General features: G+C 39.6%; 1 protein-coding gene across 1 annotated transcript in view; it reads right to left on the reverse strand.

Annotated features, from left to right (window-relative positions):
* The window catches only part of AHRR (aryl-hydrocarbon receptor repressor), a 123,545-nt gene that overhangs the window by 36,140 nt on the left and 67,098 nt on the right, over positions 1-20,307 (reverse strand). The window lies entirely within an intron of this gene.

The raw sequence follows: 20,307 nt of genomic DNA on the forward strand, positions 1-20,307 counted from the left end.
GATGCAACATGAATCTTACTTCCTCCCATTTGTGTCTTTCACTGTGCTGAGAGTATCTCTGTGGATGGTATTCTGTCATATCCATTTACAATATCAGATGGAGACAAGAAAGGATTTTTGGCATCTTGTCTCTTTGGATTCTTCTTTGCAGCAATGAAACCACCATTGATGTGATTTCAGGAATTTTATTACATTTTAAACATCTGGTAGAGTCTTTAACTAAAACCTCCAGACTAAAAACCTCCATAAAGATAAATGGAGCATTTATGTGAGCTCCTTTATGCAGGTGACTATACTCGCAATGTGCACACGGCAAAGAACTTCCCAGTCATCAACTATTCATTAGCTGAGATAGCTAGAAATGCTGACCTTGCCATCTGCTTCAAAAAAAACAAGGTAATTTGCCTGCCCACATCTGGGAAAGCATATACGAGACCTAGAATCACTCTGAAACATAGGGCCTGATAATGCAAGGTACCGGGCGCCCTTAATTCCCATTTTTGTTGGCTTCCATGTAAGATGGAGGTATTCAGCCCTGCTAGGTGGTAGTGGACTTACCTTGTAGGAATTTTGTCAAACACTGTTCTTATGGATCAAGAAATTGCTACTCAAATTATTAAGGGATGTTCTGCACCCAATATATTGCCACATCTAGGCCCTGCACCGTATTCTACAAGAGACTGAAGTCTGCTTTTAAAATGCAGAACTAATTTCCAACTCACTCCACAGCTGTGAAACATGGAAAAGCTACTGCTAATATTTCAAAGAACTGGAATGGCGTTGGAGCAGTAGGAAGGGTTTGTGAGGGAGGAGACTAAGTGAGTGTATGTATGTGTAGGGAGAGGTTAGAGAAATGTGGGAGGGAAGAGGGGTGTTTGGGGGGGGTTGGAGGAGGCGAGAGAAAGAGACTGGGGGTTGGAGGGGGTGAGAGAAAGAGAGACAGGCTGGTTGGAGGAGGTGTTCACGGGGATGGGGGTTGATGTAGTGGAGGGAGATTCAGGAGTGGAGTTCAAGGATGTGTGTATTTGGGTAGAGATGGAACAGAGCAGGGAAGTGCAGGAGATGTGTGGAGAGTGCAGTTACCCCTGTTTTTTCTTTCTTGTAACACCTACTTTCTTTTCTGCTTTTTGTGGGAAGACCTTAACTGAGAATCTCCTGGTTTCCCAATATTTAAGCCTGAGGTTTTGAAGCTCCATGTTCTGAAAGAGTACAGGGAATGGAAGGCACTGTTGTGCAGCAGGAACCCTAATTCCACCTTAGCAAAGTTATGTGTGATTAACTCAAGGTCCATGTTACAAAAATTGTACATTAGCTGGGAAACCTGCAGCACAATCCACACTAACTAAAAAACCAGCTGAATATGGAGCAAAACTTCAAAACTAAAGTCCAGGTATTTGGCTGTTTTTTTTAAATGTTATCTTAAAACACTACTCAATGAAAAGACATATTATCCACAGTAGAGAGGGCTCAGTACAGATGAACAGGGCAGTGCATTGTTGTGCTACCCCAGAAACAGACCAGGAATCTGCTTTCATTACCTCTTTGCTCCACAGGGGGTGACTGTGACATTGCACGCCATATGTTTATGGAAATATGTTTATAAGTGTAAATACGATGTAACTGGAGTATGCTTTATGCAAAAGGTCTCTTGTAAGGTATCATTACAAAGCTTATAATCTACTGAGTGTGGTCATCCTATTTGTATAAATGTATCATTCTTGTATCTGAAACTAGAAATATGAAATATAATTCTGAAGTCCTATTGTAATTATGCAAAGTGTGGGCCATTAATGGTGGTTTGGAATTGTGATGGCTCCCATCTACTAGGTTGTAAATGGCTCTGTTTACCTGCAAGCCTTCCTGTGAGTCAGGCCAGGAAGAATGAAGGCTTGGTGTCCCACAGGACATGTGATCATGTCACCTGGTACTGGAATCCATCTTAAACCTGGTGCTTTTCCATTTAGAAGGAGGGGTGGGGACCCAAAGAGACAAAAGATTCCTGCCTTGTGCCAAAACTATATAAGGGGGTGGAACAGAACAAAGGAGGTTCCAGTCATGAGAAATCCCCTAGTTACCACCTGAGCTGGAGCTAACAAGTACTGTACCAGGGAAAGGATTGGGCCCAGACTAAGAAGGAGTCTAGTCTGTGAAAGAAGCTTATTGGAACATCTCTGAGGGTGAGATTTTATCTGTAATCAGTTTCCTAATGTATTAGGCTTAGACTTGCGTGTTTTGTTTTATTTTGCTTGGTAATTTACTTTGTTCTGTCTGTTATTACTTGGAATCACTTAAATCCTACTTTTTATACTTAATAAAATCACTTTTGCTTATTAATTAAGTAAGTAATTAATACCTGGGGGAGCAAACAGCTGTGTATATCTCTCTATCAGTGTTATAGAGGGTGGACAATTTATGAGTTTACCCTATATAAGCTTTATACAGAGTAAAATGGATTCATCTGGGGTTTGGATCCCACTGGGAGCTGGGTGTCTGGGTACTGGAGACAGGAGCACTTCTTAAGCTGTTTCAGTTAAGTCTGCAGCTTTGGGGCATGTGGTTCAGACCCTGGGTCAGTGTTGGAGCAGACTGGCGTGTCTGGCTCAACAAGGCAGGGTTCCAAAGGCCCAAACTGGCAGAGAAAATGGGCTCAAATGTACTCTCTGCACATCAGGTGACAATCCCAAGGGGATTTCTGTGATCGAACCTGTCACAGTGACATACTCAGCACCAGCCCTATATCTGGCTCAGTGTGTGCATCCCCAGCACAGGCTGGAATGTTGGAGATCTGCCCATTCCCTGCCCAATCTTGTCCACTCCTACCTGCATGTGTGGGGAAGGGAATATAGCAGCCCTATGGAAACTGCACAGCCCCCCACAGTATAGATAGCTGGCATCGGGGAGTAAGAGGGCACCTTGCAGGAGTGTGTGGAAGTGTAGGAAGGGCTACAGACTGGTTCTTAGATTTTAGAGAATAGAGAAATATTAAAAGACCTTCATTCTGCAATTCTTTGTCCAAGCTGTGCTTACTACATAGTAATAAATAGCGTTTTATCAATAATAGTTCAATTGCCTGCCAAAACAATTTTCAAACATTGAGTATATTTACTTTTTCAAAAGCTTTCATAGTAGAAATTTGAGCAGTGACAACTAAATACAACTTTATTATCTAAGCTGTAAAAATAAATGATTGTAAAATGCCATTTGGTAAACCATATGGATTCAATGGCAGATGGAATTTCTAACCCAAGCTAAAACTTGAAACATGTGAGACAGACTTAACTATGCACTGCAAACACTTGTTTGTTTGTGTTTGGTTTTGTTTGTTTAAGAAACTCATATTTCTTACATTGTACATGAAAAATGAAATCACTTTTTTCCAAATGGAAAAAAGGGCTTGGCATCAAACTGTGGACTGTGTTCTTTTTAAAAACAAGTACATCCAATTATGTACTCACGAAAAGCTGCACCTGCTACTTAAACAAAAAACAATTAATATGTCAGTGCAAAGCAAGTTCACAGTTACTTTAGTGCCCACAGTAGCTCTGAGATTAAAGTTATCATCCTCTTTCATTATGAGGTTTTAGAAACATTATTAATAAAAAAGTTCTCCCTGGGAATGAAGACAAATATTTTGAGAAAGATAGGACTTCCTATCTTGGCAAGATCCTTTATATATCCTGATGTTTTTTCTGGTCCCTTAACAGAGAATCAGCCAGCAAATACTTCAAAGATATTTTGGTCAAGGTCATGGCACAGTAAAAATAAGAAAAAAAGATCAGTTCCAAGCCACATTTCTCTTATTACTCTTCTTTGAAATAAAGGAAAATTCACTAGCATTGTGATCTCCAGAGACCACACTGCTATGGTTACTAAAGTACAACAGTCAAGGCCTGGAGCCGTGCCTTGCTCAGAACAGATTTTCAAGTCACGCAACACGGGTACTAAATTTCCAGTGTCAGTTGGCTTTCAGTGTATCTAGAGCTGTTTCATTTAGCAGTCTGTTGATAGTCTTTGTATCACATGTGGGGTGGAGTTATTCTTTGATGATCTGAATAATAAGCTTCTGTAAGTGGTACACTCATCCCTATCTTTCTCCATAATGATGTCTACTTAAGAATACTACTGGGAAGATGCAGCCAGCCTTCTTAATTTGTACCATAATGGATCTATCTGTTCCATTCCACTAGTGTTTTTAAAAATTGACAATTACCCTGCACAAAAATCATTTTATAATCCTTAATTAAGATGCTCTTTACAAACTAAAAAAAATCAAGTCCTTAGAACTCTGATATCAAGCTGAAACACAAAAAGACTATTCAAAGAGATACACCAATGTATCGAGTGACATGAAAGCATACCCTTTGCCAGAATAGTAGGATAATTCATAGCACTCCAAAGGTTTGTGTACATGTATTGTATCGACAAAGTTACTTCAAAGGGGCTACTTGAGCAAGTAAACACTGCCCTGCATAATTAGGGACTGTAGAATTGTACCCTTCATAAACAGTTTCTATCACAGCCTTGTGTACTAGGAAACAAAAAAGAGAGCAATTTTTTTAAAAAAAAGCAGACATGCATTTCCATCATTGTAGCCAATGGAGATAGGAAGTGTTGATGGATAATACTTTTGTCATCATGTTTTTGTATGCGTAAGCCCTTTGCACATGGGAAGCTTTATGGGTGAATCCCATGGACAAGGAATACTGTATATGGGAGCTCTTTTCATAGGCAAAACTTTGCATGACAATGGATTTGAACAAGATAAAAATTGCATACCAGCTGCTTTGAGCAGGGAAAACTTTCTAGGGTGAACTTACTCTCGCAAATGTCGGATTTCAGCACCGAAAAAAATTTATTCTCACTCATTCTATCACTCAATGCTACCTTCTCTTTTCCCCAGAAAAAGCCAAGTCCATGTTCCTTCCTATCTGACTCAGTCCAGGTATGACTTCTCAGATCCCCAAGAAGAGTTGTGGTACTTAGAAGGTTAGCGGACCAAGTCCATTAAGTGCTACCCAGAGCAAGGTCAATGCTGACCTTTCAAACATCTCTTGTGCTAATGCAGCTCGGGAAGAGTTTGGACACTGGACCTCAAATTTACGTTTGGACAGGAGACCTGTGCCATCTGACAGGGAGGGAGGACCTGGAAAAATTTAGCTTGCAAAGTTTTTTTCATTTATCTCATGTTTTGCCATCACATCACTATCACAAGGGAATTGGATCAACTTCAGAAATAGTTGTTTGTGAGTGTGTTATTTTACATGTCGGAATTCAGTGAGCGAGCTGAAATGTGACAGCTTGTCAAGAGGGAGTAGGTGTAATCAGCATCTTGGAAATGTGGTGGGAAAGTATAAATCAATGGGCTATGGTAATTCGTAGTTACAAACTTGCACACAAACACATTAGATCACAGAGAGAGCGGGGTGTGAGGGAAAATGCTACTGATGGCATGGGGTACAAACCATAGATCCCAACCATTGCCCTTCCTCTCCTTACATATCCCCATTCAGTGTGATCTTCTGAAATAACCTGAGTTCACTTAATACCTGTCAACCGTTTGGGGAAGGGGCTATCTTTTTACTATGTTTGTACATTGCCTGGCACAGTGGGACTGGGGCCCTTAGGCATTACCACAGTACAAATAAACCCCTTTACCCAAGATGGAATTGAGAACATGGTCTATACTGAGACTGATTTGAAACATCTTATAACCCTGTACTTAGCTGTGTGACACTATGGTGCACTCTAGAAACCGATAAGTTCCATTGTGTGGATGGCCAAGGGATGAAATATACAGTATTGGGTTACAAATACCAGGTACTGGAAATTGGAATGTAGATTATGCTTCAGGCCCCCAACACAGAGCAAGAGTAAAGATTTCAGTAGGTTAATGAAAGATTAAGGAAATTGCTAAATCTGTTGATACAAAAATTATTAATGGGTAACTTTAAATACTCCAATATGAATTGGTTAAATGGCACATTTTGCTAGGTGTGATTCATTGTTACCATACATTTTTGCTTTGTAGACCAGCTTGTTTTGTTGTTTAACAGTGAGAATGTGATTCTTCTCTTTGTGTCAAGAATTACTCATGATTTACTATCGGAAGTGAATGTGGGAGCTCCACTGGACAACAGTTAACATTACTGTGACAATCCAGGTCCAGACATGCCAAGGGGAGAACAGAAGGTTTAAACCGCAAATGTAAGCAGTTAAATCAACTGATTGTATACAACGTTATTGTACTATAAAATATATCAAGTCAGGTCTCTTATGAAAGCTTGTAATGTATTGAACTGAACAGTCATTTTGAGATATGTATACAGATTGTAAATGTATATTAAGACCTTTTTAAATTGTAAGTGTGGTACAACAGGGAGGAGAATCAATAAGACATGAAGGGGCACGTCTCAAACAGTTTGCACAAAACCAGCTTCAAGACAATGGTAGACCATTAGAATTAATGGAAAGACAGTGACACAGCTTGAAACTGAAAAGAAACCCCCTGTCTTGGAAAAATAAGAAAGGCATGAGTTTTCCTCACTTTGCATATCTAGAGTGACTGAAGAAAAAACCCCCGAAAACCCTTAAAAATGGAAGTAGTTTGAACTGCAGAGCATCCACAAGTTGATGGACAGTCATTTGGCAGATGCTGTCCATGAACACTGGCTCCCCTCTCTGGCTAGGGATATACTGGGAAACCGTTCAGAGGCAATATGTAACTTGCATTAGGAAAGGGAGTCTATAACATCTGAAAGTGTAAAGCCTGATTTTGCATCTTTATGTTTATTTTCTGTGTAACTGGTATATGTTTGCTATTCCTTACTATTTTATCTTTGCATCTGTGATTTTTCTATTAAATAAATTTTTCATTTATTTTTATCTCAAGCAGGTCTCTGGTGTGCAAACTGTGTGAAGTGTGAATCCCAAAGTAAGCTAGTGTCTGGAGGGCTGTTTCATGCCTTCAGGGGTGATGAACCAGAGGGCAATGGTTTGAGTGTCTGGTACTTAAGAACTCAGGAAGGGTGGAATTGGGGAGACTTGGGACTGGAAGGCTGTTGGTGTCACCCTACAAGAAGTACCTCGGCTGGCGGAAGCTAGGTTGAGACCTTGTGCTTGTGGGCAGGCTACTGATGTCATGGCTCTGAATCAAAGCAGCACAGCATTAAGGCACCCAACATTATAGAGCAGGCTGTGACAGAACTCCTTACTGGGCTGGGTGATCCCCAAAACATCACACTTAGAGAGTTAGGCTTGATATTATAGTTCATGGTTATATCTTTATAATACTGTGCTGAGGCATTTGAAAAGCATAAAGCTTATCATAACAGCATGCATAATCACGGTAACTGGATGTGCAAATGACTATTTGGATATGTAACAAGTCATTTACCCATGCAATGATCACAAATGCACATTAAAATTTGACGTAGTTTTGCATGTACTCTTCTTGCTACTCCTTTATAATCAATATGATGGTATATAAATTAATATGGGCTCTTCCAAGAATGGAACCCCCTAATCGGTGTTATTCCTCATTGTCATCTCTTATTATTTTTACTGGTAAAGAAAGGTTCAATTCTCACAGTACTTGCTCTTGCACAAATACTATGCCTATACTAAAACTATAATTTCTGAAACAAAGAGACAATCTGTAATAATTTGTGTAATTTCTGTTTTGAGTTCCTCAGAAGCAGGTGTTATATTTGCAGGTTGAAGAAAAATTAGGGTAATAATATGTTTTAATTTTATCCTTTAGTTGTTCTGTAGCTAGTCTCAGTGTTTCAACTTTCTTCTCAATTATTTGTTCAATATAAAAAATGCAACCCTGACTAGTTCTACTTGAGAACTCACAGCATAATGCACTGATTGCTCATTACTCTAAATTAGCAATAACAAACCCAGGCTAAAGAGGATACCCATCCTCATCCACAAAAATAATTCAAATCTGAAAAGAGTCTCACGTAACATTTTTCTGATGTGTAGAAAATTAAGGCATGCACAAGCAGGAGTTCTCTGGAATATTCAGCAGTGTTTCTAACATGTAGGTGAATAAAATATTGAAAAGTAGGAACTGTCATAATTTTTCATCCATAATCAGCTTCCTTCAGTTTCTGCACAGTGATAGCTATTGTAAATGACAGACATATCGTGCTGTTAGAAACAGAATCTCAAACTAGATACTGGTGATAGCCTATATTCTATAGCAGTGGTTTTCAACCTGTAGTCTGCAGACCTCGGGGGTCCACAGACTATGTCTAAGATTTCCAAAGGGGTCCGCACCTCCATTCGAAATTTTTTAGGGGTCCGCAAATGAAAAAAAGGTTGAAAACCACTGTTCTATAGCACTTCTGGAATTGCAGTTTCCCTACCTGTTTTAATTTCTGGTAGCAATTTCTCTGCTTTAGCTTTTTTTCAACTAGTGTAATTATCAATGTGTATTACTCCTGTAATTCTGAAAGGGTTCTTTAAAGAAACCAACATACTCCATGGTTTGCTTAATAACATACATTCAATTGTATGTACTAAAGCATCAAACACTTTTTTTGGACAATTTCTGGTGTCATGGAGTTTGAGAAAAGCAAGAGTGTGGGGACTGTCTTAATGTTCTAGAAGAGACTTTGTAGACCGAAAGCAGAGTTTATAAAACACCCCACCCTGTTGGCAGCTGTTGATTCTGCTGGGAAAGAGCAGAGTGGGTTGTGCAGACTCAGGAAGGCAGGTGGCTCATTAGTCCATCTAGATATAAGGTAGAGGAGGTGACTTGTATGGAAGAGGATGTGGGTTGAATAGTCCAAAGAGTAGCTGCTACTACTGCTGTAAAGCTTATGTAAGTAGTGTCTGGATGATCTCTCCCCTGACAGCTAGTGATGAGCTGTGGAAAAGGATTTCAGGAGCTGATCTCATTTGCATGGGCACATCCACCCTGCCTAGTTGCTCAGCATGATGGGATGTTTGCCCAAATGATCTCTTTTGGATGGTGTTGGATGCCCAGTCTCCTTGTTATTGGGGCAGGAGTGATAAAGCATTGGTATCCTTGTTGTATGCATCAAGGGCAGCAGAACTGTACTTGGCATACCCTGATTGAGGGACTCACCCTCAACTAAACGGCACTCACTAGGCAGAGGGATGTGGGTTCCAAAGCCCAGTGATTTGAGAGAGGGTGAGATAGGTATTTGTGCCTAGTGGTGTGGGTCCTGCTTAAGGGTCTTAGACACCATTTGACCTTTTTCTCTCCACTGTGTAATAAAAACAGCTAATTTAGACTCAATTGAGGATCTTGTTACATACTACCTAGGTTTAAGTGTTAGACCTGCTTGTGCACCAGGAGTGAGGCTCCCCCACTAACAGCTGAAATCACTGAGAGCTGTGTTAAGGGGTGGAACCTGAAGACATCCTGGCCTATTGGCTGGCAGGATGGCCAGCAGGGTGGCTGGCGAAGAGGACCAGTGTGCAAATGCCTGGGCAGTGGAGCAAGTAAGGTGCCTTCTTACTTCTCCCACCCAGGGTGGGAGCTGAATTCTGCAGATGTACCTCTGAACTCTGGATTTGCACTGACCAAGGACAGCAACTGTGAGTGGGGTGCAGAGAAGGGACGGGAACGTTAAAGGAACTTTTGATTGCTGGACTTAAGAACCTGAAGGAAAAGGACACTGCCCAATTTACCATGAGTCTTTTGCTCATGGTTTATGTTTATGAATCCCATTTGTGGTATTTTCCCAAATTAATGCTGAGTTACTCCCCCCCTTTTATTAAAAGTTTCTTTGCTACACTAAGACTATGCGCTTGCGAGAAGGGAAGTATTGCCTCTTTGAGATGCCGGGGTGGTGTGTAATTGTCCCAGATCACTGGATGGGGGAATCAAGCTGGTTTTGTGTTGAATTGTTGAAAAGGAACCCCTAGATACTGAAGCCAGCCCTTGTTGCTGCCAACGCTGATTGGCAGAAGGGTTACACTTAAGCAAAAGGTTGGAGTAGACCTTCATTACCTTATAGTTAAAAAAGCCAAACCTGAGGAAAGGGTGAGTTTAGACTTAGTTTCTGGACCGTGTTTGTTGAACAGATTAGGTAAGGTGCCTGTTTACACATTTCCACTAGTTTCTAAATTGTAGAGTTCACTGAAGAACTGAAATTAGAACGGAATGTAGAAATTCTCACACTTTCCATTTTCTGCTCCTAAGATTTCAGAAAGTGTAAGTTAAGATGAGGTTAAATTTGCAAAGTTTCTGGGACTGGAGCAGCAGGCAGACATTTTAAGGAGGTCTCATTCCGATCTGTCCTCCTGCCCAAAAATGAATACACTCTCTTGGCTATTAGAGAATAGTTTATTATGCCTATTGTGCTTGCTTTGCACCCAGTTTTCCTAACAGTGCAAACCAGTCAGGTATCTTATTCAAGTTTATTCAAACAGAAGTTCAACATCTTTATTAATGATCTAGATGATGGGATGCATTGCACCCTCAGCAAGTTTTCAGATGACACTAAGATGGGGGGAGAAGTAGATATGCCAGAGGGTAGGGATAGGGTCCAGAGTGACCTAGACAAATTGGAGGATTGGGCCAAAAGAAATCTGATGAGGTTCAACAAGGACAAGGACAGAGTCCTGCACTTAGGATGGAAGAATCCCATGTACCGCTACAGGCTGGGCACTGACTGGCTAAGCAGCAGAGGGCAACGAAAGTCCAGCAGAGGGCAACGAAAATGATTCGGGGTCTGGGGCACATGACTTACGAGGAGAGACTGAGGGAACTGGGCTTGTTTAGTCTGCAGAAGAGAAGAGTTGGGGGGGGGGGATTTGATAGCAGCCTTCAACTACCTGAAGAGGGGTTCCAAAGACGATAGAGCTCAGCTGTTCTCAGTGGTGCCAGATGACAAAACAAGGAGTAATGGTCTCAAGTTGCAGTGGGGGAGGTCTAGGTTGGATATTAGGAAACACTATTTCACTAGGAGGGTGGTGAAGCACTGGAATGGGTTACCTAGGAAGATGGTGGAATCTCCATCCTTGGAGGTTTTTAAGTCCAGCTTGACAAAGCCCTGGCTGGGCTAATTTAGCTTTGAGCAGGGGGCTGGACTAGATGACCTCTTGAGGTCTCTTCCAACCCTAATCTTCTATGATTCTAAGTAGGAAAAAAACAAATTATTGAAATCTATTCAAAGTGTCTCTCATAAATCCAAAGTAGCATAAAATCTTTGTCACTACAAAACAAAATTACTTCAGTGTTAACAGTGAAAAGTGTTAAAATATATTAACAAAATTAAATTTTATGAAAACTTGTATACACAGTAGGAGCAGTGTGTTATTAACCCACTGATGTTAAATTCACAATGTAATGCTTTAAACGTAAATACAATTCATGATAAAAAAAATCATTTGTTATTTACTACTTAGTCCCATTATTCCAATTCTCTGAGCATGCTTGCAAGGCTGTCTCTCTACTGCCTTGAGAATGTAACCAGATCAAACCATTTCAACGTTCTTGATTTGTGAACACTGAATTTATTCGAAGGCAGTGTCAGTTATAAATATAGCATGGGCTATTGGCTTATAATTGGGTGTTTGTGTTATTCTCATAACGAAGGATGTTAATTTGAATTTGTCTTATTTTGCACAGATAAACATTTTTAATATGAAACTTCTACGTAAAATCTGAAATTCCACTAATAGTTAGGAAACTAAATAAAGAAATAAGCACAAAACTTCCACTTTAACAACATGAGATTATATAATAAGAAGAAAATAAAGACCTAGCAACACATATATAAAAATAATGTAAGCTAAAAATCATTTTACTTAAATAATGATTTTTATCCACTCCAAATTAGGACACTTATTCTGAAACAAGTATTCACATACAGACTTGCATCAAAAGAACAAAAAATGTGAATGAAAACTGATTTAGTTATTTGGGTGCAAGTTTGTAGGTAGACCAGCCCTAGTAAATGTACAGCATCTTTGCTGCTCCCATGGCACTTTGTTCAAATACATTTATTGAGTGTATCAGATGGAGAGAACAGTTGCTGAGAGATGTAGGTTCCAAAGTCAGTTGGGGAGAGAATGAAGTTGAAACAGGAGAGAATAAGTTTATAGTGGAGGAAGCTACACGGTTTCTGAATTGTCTCCAAAGATGCTCAAGTAGTATGAGACCAGAAACAGAAAGAGGTTGTGAAAAGTGAGCCAGGATGGGTTTTGGTATGGTAGGTGCAGAAGAGGAGCATGTGAATAGGAAAGGGGAATTGAAGTAGAGCTCAGCTGGTATACAAAAGTTCAAGGATTTCTGTCTAAATATATTCAAAGAGTTAAAAAATACAGACGGGAAGTTACTGGCTAATATGCAAAAAAGAGGAAGGAAGGAAGGAAGGAAAAAGACTAATCAATAGATCAAATGTTCAAATATATAAGATCAATTGAAAAAAACAAAACAGTCAACTGTGTTATAATTTCAGTACCATACCAGAAGGGAGTCAGTTAAAAGGAAGATAGATCTTGTAACGTTCTTTTACGTACAGTATAAAGAAGTTAAAAGAAACTTCAAACAGAATAGAGGGATTTGGTGTGGCAAATAAAATTAAGTCATTGAAATGCACCTTAACTTTACTACTGCTTGAATATTTTTTCTTATTATTGTTACAGGAAACACCAGTGATTAGTCTAACTGAAAGAAATTATAGATAAATAGCTACTATTTCTTTCTTCTTCATGTGTATTTGACAACGCTTTTTGTCTAGCCAAAGTAATTATTTCCCTTTTAATAGTCAGTTAGCTTATTAGTTTTCCCCTGTTGGTTGTGTGAGTCTATCACACAGAAGCAGGGGAGAGAAATATTTTAAAAAACAATAGGATAATGTGGTTGGAAAATGACAAACTTGCAGCTGTAGTATTTGAAACTTGTTGTAAAAGGGTGGCAAGGTGACTGCATAAAACTGGAGAAATTTTGTTGACTCATTCCAGCAAGTGCAGTTTCTTAATTTCACCCTAGACTTAAAGGAGACAGGAGTGACTGTCCACAGAGAGGGAAGTAGGACAAAGGAGGTGCTGAAGAGAAGTCCTATGGACAGCCCAATTCCCAGAGAAAACATAGTCTAAGGTCTGTTGTATTATTGTTTTGAGATTACTAATAGAGTCAAATTCCAAGAAGAGGGACACTAAGACACCAACTCTGAGCCCATGTGCAACACTGAGGGCTCGGGAGAGACTAGAGCTGGTTGGAATTTTTTTTGACAGGACATTTTTCTTCAGACAAGGCAGATTTGTCAAAACCGAAGCAGGAAAGGGTTAACTTCTATTAGTTTTCTCATTTCAAAAACTGTTGGAAAAAAGTTTCAAAATTGTCAAAATGTCTCTTTTCTACATTTTCAATAAAAAAAGTTCTGTTTTTTCAGTTTGAAATGATTTTTTCATTTAGAATTTGACATGAGGTATAATAAAAATTAATTTGAAAAGGTTAAAATTGGAATGAAACATTTTGATTTACCCAAATTGAATTTTTTTTAGATTGTCAGTTCATGAAGTTTTTTGAGATTTTGAATTTTCATCCTGATATGGAACACGAAAATTTTTCAAAATTATTCCTGGAATCGGAAAACAGTTTTCTGTCAACTTCTGGTAGAGACTCAATATATTCACATTACTGTATATATTTTTAATTTTTAAATTTACTAGATTTCCAGTGGACTGTGTCCTTTCAAAGACAGACATATTCTTAGTATATTCCTACTTACAACAACAACAGAAGGGAGGAGAAACACTGAAAAGATCTCTTGTATTCTGCCTGCTACGAATTGGAAATGACAAGCAGTGCTGAACAGATGCAGAAAGTAAATGTATGTGTGCAACAGAAGATAGTGAGTCTCTCCTGACCCCAATCTAGAGGTGTCCTTTATAGCTATATTCTCCATAAATCATCCCATATGACTGAAGTCAGATCAGATTAGGTCGTCTGTGGAGGAAGTGTACCATTCACAATCAAAGGCAACTGAAGACAAAAGAATTAATACTGGGAGAATTTTTAAAAGTGGCATTAAGTTAAAAAACCACAAACATAGTCTATGAAAACTTTATACAAATACACTATTTTTGAAAATGTTCTGATCACCACACCACATTTGAAAACAATATAATACAAAGGTGAAGTAGTGAACTTAGTACAGGATTTATTCTAGTGAGAGTATGCTCTCCTAAGACTGAATTGTCAGATGTCAACATTGGTTGGAGTTGAAAAGTGATTCGTGATCACAACAGATGGTAAACTTATCCATGATGGTTCCATCAAACTCTTAAGTGATTTCTGATGTTCCAAACCCCTTCCCCCATCACAATCCTAACCTAATAATCCTCCATTTGTGTTTGACCCCTAATTCTTCTTTTATTTTAAGTTTGTGTTTAAATAAAAAACAGGAAAACAAATTTCTTGCACTCAGATTAAAGTTCAAACTAAGCTACTTTTTTCAAGATCAGAGTTTATTAAGTACTGATTACACAAAGTTTGAAAGAAGGAAATGGAATTACACTAACACTTTTAAAAAAAATTACAGGAAACTGAGTAGGAAAAAGGTTTCCTGTGTTATTTCCTTATACAAAGTGCAGAACAGCACCAATGGGATGTTTTCTACTATATCATTTCCCAATTCATCTTGAAATGAAATTTGAACATATGTTAATTTAAGTTCTGATTCAGATTGTATTAGTAGACACCACCTGGAAATGTCTCCTTGTACTGTAGCACATATTTATTCATCTCGCTTCAAAATAGATTGCAGAAATCCTATTATTCACAGTTATTTTTCAAGTAATGCAATAATGCCTCTAATAATAAATTTCATGTGCTAGGAACCAAATCTTGGAGTCTTTACTCTGCCAAAACGCCCCTTGACTTCAGTCAGAGTATCGACTAAGGATTTCAGGACTGTGTCCAAAAGGCCTGATTCAACTTCCATTCAAGTTGATGGAAAGACTCATTGACTTCAGTGGGAGTTGGATCAGGTCCAAAGGAGTTATCCACAGTTGTCTCTCATACTGTGATTTAGAGTTAAAAAACAGATTAAGGGTCTAATTTTTCAAACAGGGCCTCAATTTTTCAGGTCTATTTTGGTGCCTATACTTAAATTGTGCCAATATTTTTGCACTGACAATGACCTACAGGCACAAATGCTGTTATAGTTAAATATCAAACAACCCAAAGGACCCCACAAATCACCTTCTCAGATCTGAAACTGGCAGCATTTGTACCCCGCCAATGCAATTAAATGCTGGAGTAAAATAAGCTACAAAACATGGAGGCTCAGTTTGAAAATCTAGCCCTAAATAACTATATATAAATAAGATTAAGGACTGAAGTGAGACTAGGCTTATTTACATCAGTTGAAGGTAATGGTAGGAGTGCCACCTGTACCCCTCTTTGGTCTGAAATAACCTTTATTTGTTGACCTTCAGGACTTTGCGGGAGCGGTCTGTTGCTTAAGACATAATGTTGAGGAAGGGGTATGTTATTGTCAGGCTGCATTGTTATTGACATCTATGGTTATTTGTGATTTTTAAATAATTGCTAAAGGTGCCTAGAGACTGATAGATGCTAATTTTGTTTTATAAATCTAAACAAATAAAGGTGGAATATGGTACTATCAATATGAATGAAAGTGGCAGAATCGACTTCTTACTATCTAATATGCAAAATTCAATCATTCATAATGGGTCTCTCCATCATTCGTGCAAATTATGGAGGTTCAACTGTATATCACAAAACAAACAATTTAAGGCTCACTGAGACACACTAACAAGTTCCAAAGCATCAAGCAGTATGAGATTGCCTCACTCTGAAGTCTACCATTAGCCATGTGTACTAAAAGCAAATGCCTCCTGGGCTGCTCTCTTCGGGTGGTAGAATAAATGTCTATAGAACACCCCGTGGTGTGGGCAGGGTTATCCCCCACATGCGCCAACAGAATGGAGTGAGTTACAGAACCGATGTGTACAAATGTTCTAACCCAAAGGGTATTGGAATCATTGGAATGTCAGATATTTTTTAAAGAGATCCTGGATCACTAAAATATGCAGGGAAAAAACAAGCCAAGGGATTCTGTTTTAATCAGTTGTGCCCATATATTCAGCCTTCTGGAGTATGATTCCAAACTACACCTGGAAGATCACTGCCTTTCTGCTCCCTCTAAATCGTATGGGCTTTTTTAGTGGGAATAGTAACCAAATCTGCCAGTGATGTCTTATTATTGGGCCCAATGTAATAAGGAAGGAAACTATAACACTGGCCTGGAAACGACCAGCTTCCACCTTCTGAGACAGAAGGGATACAGTGGATGGGCTATGTCACAGCAATGGGCAAACTGACAATGTCATTAAATAATAAATACCAGGATTGTGTGGTGACCGGGCAGCCTTAGAGCACCAATATGAAAATCGAGGAGGTAAAACTGTTAAACTGCACTGACTTAGAAAACTTTTTGGAAGTGGAAGGTTAAACCTCATTACAGGATACAAGCCACTTGGGCGCAAAGCTAAGAGAATAGAGAAGGTCATACGAGTTGGCTACACAAGAAAAAAAAACAGATCCTTCTTAATAAAATGGACTTTAACTTTAGTCAGAAGGGGTTTGTTTTCTCTTCTCTTCTGGGGACTGTAGAAAGGGGAGACAGGATAATAAGTGGAGCTAAGAGTAAAAGCATTGGGAGAAGTGAACAACTCAAATACCCTGCAGAGGGTAAGTAGCAGCATGGGTGAAAAGAAGAGATTATGACAAACAAAATTACTGGTAAGTAATTGTCTCTTTCCCGTGCCCACACACTATAAATTTACACTGAAATCCTACACAAGGCTTGATCCTGAGAGATGCTGAGCACCTACAACTCCCTTTTGAATTTAAAGGGAATTGTAGCCTCTCAGCACCTCTAAGGATCAGGCTCACAGTTTGTATATTTAAGAAGAAAGCGGAAGAACCTCAAACAGTAATTTGTAGAGCTTTGGCCATGTCAGGAACCTTCCCCACATTGTCTAACAAGAAAATTAAAAGCCTATTAGACCTTCTGGGCAAGGTGACCTTCTTCTTTAAAATACACTTCTGCTAGTCTTTCCATCATTGATCTATTACTTAACAGAACAGTCTATTTAGAAAGTGTGATAAACATACACAGTACAGTTTAAAGATATATTATATGCTGAAGGTCTACATTTCAAGTAGTACTTTAGAAAGGTATTTGAGTTAGCTTGGAAGCATCTCAAGATTAGGACCATACCTTTTTATGTTTGTACGGCACCAAGTACACAACGGGTACTCAAAATAAAATAATCAGGCTTATATGAATCCAGGAACCAACGATGAGAGTTTGTACAGTGAAAGGTGTTTGCATGAGAAGGAAAATGTAAGGACTTCTTGACACACCGAGAGGATCTTACAACAGCAGATAAAATGGCCTTATTCACGTGACTGTCCATAATACACAAAAAGAAAAGGAGGACTTGTGGCACCTTAGAGACTAACCAATTTATTTGAGCATGAGCTTTCGTGAGCTACAGCTCACTTCATCGGATGCATACTGTGGAAATTGCAGAAGACATTATATACACAGACACCATGAAACAATACCTCCTCCCACCCCACTCTCCTGCTGGTAATAGCTTATCTAAAGTGATCATCAAGTTGGGCCATTTCCAGCACAAATCCAGGTTTTCTCACCCTCCGCTTTTTTTTTTACCGCTTTCACACAGTAGCTTTTCCCGCAGAGCAGCAATGAAGGCAACTACTTAGTTAAAACTCCTTTGTCCACTACAGCCAATAAGATGAATTTGGGTCAACAACAAAACACACAATTCATTGCATCCCAGCAATAGAAGCGAAACTCAAACAGCTTAATGGGACTAAATCGGGGGGTCCAGATAATCTTCATCCAAGAATATTAAAGGAATTGGCACCCGAAATTGCAAGCCCATTAGCAAGAATTTTTAATGAATCTGTAAACTCAGGAGTTGTACCGTATGATTGGAGAATTGCTAACATAGTTCCGATTTTTAAGAAAGGGAAAAAAAGCGATCCGGTTAACTACAGGCCTGTTAGTTTGACGTCTGTAGTATGCAAGGTCTTGGAAAAAATTTTGAAGGAGAAAGTAGTTAAGGACACTGAAGTCAATGGTAAATGGGGCAAAATACAACATGGTTTTACAAAAGGTAGATCAAACCAACCTGATCTCCTTCTTTGAGAAAGTAACAGATTTTTTAGACAAAGGAAACGCAGAGGATCTAATTTACCTAGATTTCAGTAAGGCGTTTGATACGGTGCCACATGGGGAATTTTTAGCTAAATTGGACAAGATGGGTATCAATAAGAAAACTGAAAAGTGGATAAGGAATTGGTTAAAAGGGAGACTACAGCGGGTCATACTGAAAGGTGAACTGTCAGGCTGGAGGGAGGTTACCAGTGGAGTTCCTCAAGGATCAGTTTTGGGACCAATCTTATTTAATCTTTTTATTACTGACCTTGGCACAAAAAGTGGGAGCGTGCTAATAAAGTTTGCGGATGATACAAAGCTGGGAGGTATTGTCAATTTAGAGAAGGACCGGGATATCATACAGGAGGATCTGGATGACCTTGTAAATGGAGTAATAGTAATAGGATGAAATTTAATAGTGAGAAGTGTAAGGTCATGCATTTAGGGATTAACAACAAGAATTTTAGTTATAAGCTGGGGATGCATCCATCGGAAGTAATGGAGGAGGAGAAGGACCTTGGAGTACTGGTTGACCACAGGATGACTATGAGCCACCAATGTGATGTGGCTGTGAAAAAAGCTAATGCGGTCTTGGGATGCATCAGGAGAGGTATTTCCAGTAGAGATAAGGAGGTTTTAGTACCGTTATACAAGGCACTGGTGAGACCTCATCTGGAATACTGTGTGCAGTTCTGGTCTCCCATGTTTAAGAAGGATGAATTCAAACTGGAACAGGTACAGAGAAGGGCTACTAGGATGATCCGAGGAATGGAAAACTTGTCTTATGAAAGGAGACTCAAGGAGCTTAGCTTGTTTAGCCTAACTAAAAGAAGGTTGAGGGGAGATATGATTGCTCTCTATAAATATATCAGAGGGATAAATACCAGAGAGGGAGAGGAATTATTTAAGCTCAGTATCAATGTGGACACAAGAACAAATGGATATAAACTGGCCATCAGGAAGTTTAGACTTGAAATTAGACGAAGGTTTCTAACCATCAGAGGAGTGAAGTTTTGGAATAGCCTTCCAAGGGAAGCAGTGGGGGCAAAAGATCTATCTAAGTATTCCTGTAGCCATATGGCTGCCATTCAAGACCTGTAACAATTATATCTTACATGTATACGGCACTTATCACCTTAAAAGATCCCAAACACAAATTAAATACAGTGGGAACCCTTAAGAATTAGACACTTACTGCTTTTGCTATTATTTATATGGACTGTATTCCTTATACATTTAGAATGGGGAACTACTGCAAATAACATTTACTTATAATCAAATGGCAGTTTTATTAAGGGCACTGTGTGTATACAGGCATTGCTTCACCTATCTGTGAAATGTAGCCATCTCTGAGGTGGACCTCAGAGGCTATTTATCAATGCGTAGCAGTGCTACTTTTAAATAAGATTAGTGGGCTTGATTCTCAGTTACACTAAGGCCCCTTTATGCCACTATGGCAACAGAGAATCTTTAAGCAGATGGAAATAGTTCTGCAAGAATAACATGTTCAGAGCTCTTCCCTGATAATGCAGAGCTGGTGTAAGGGTGCTGCACTAGCCCTCCACCTAGCCCTTGTCAGAGGCAGAGTAGAGGTCTATCCAGCGTGTACTGTGGCTATTTTCTGCTTTCTAGTGCATACAGTGTCACATGACCAGAACATGGGCAGTTGTCCCTAGTGGTTGTAGCAGGAGTCAGGCCTAATGGTCCTAACAAGCATCAGGCCTAGTGGCTAGAACAGGAGTTGGTAGCCAGGAATTGAAGCCCAGGGTCAGAGCTGGAGTCAGAGGTCAGGAATTGGAGCCAAGGGTCAGAACTGGGTTACTTGGAGTGAGGAAATGCAGGGGCAGGGCTGGGAACAAGGCAGGAGCTATCACAGCCACAGGCACATGCTTTGAGCAGCCAGTGAACTGCTGCTGCTGGCCTTAAGAGCCAGTCTGCTGTCTCTTCCAACCGATCAGGTGTTGTAGCCAGTCAGGCAGCCTACAATGGGCCAGCTGCACTTGTTAGGTTGCCTGAAGATTGGCTCTACAGGGCTTGCTCCCAGAGTACTTTGCTGCAGGCCCTGACTCCTGACATGTGGGAAGCCATGGAAAGCTGT

The sequence above is a fragment of the Chelonia mydas genome, chromosome 2, assembly GCF_015237465.2.
Source record: "Chelonia mydas isolate rCheMyd1 chromosome 2, rCheMyd1.pri.v2, whole genome shotgun sequence".
Classification (NCBI taxonomy): domain Eukaryota; kingdom Metazoa; phylum Chordata; order Testudines; family Cheloniidae; genus Chelonia; species Chelonia mydas.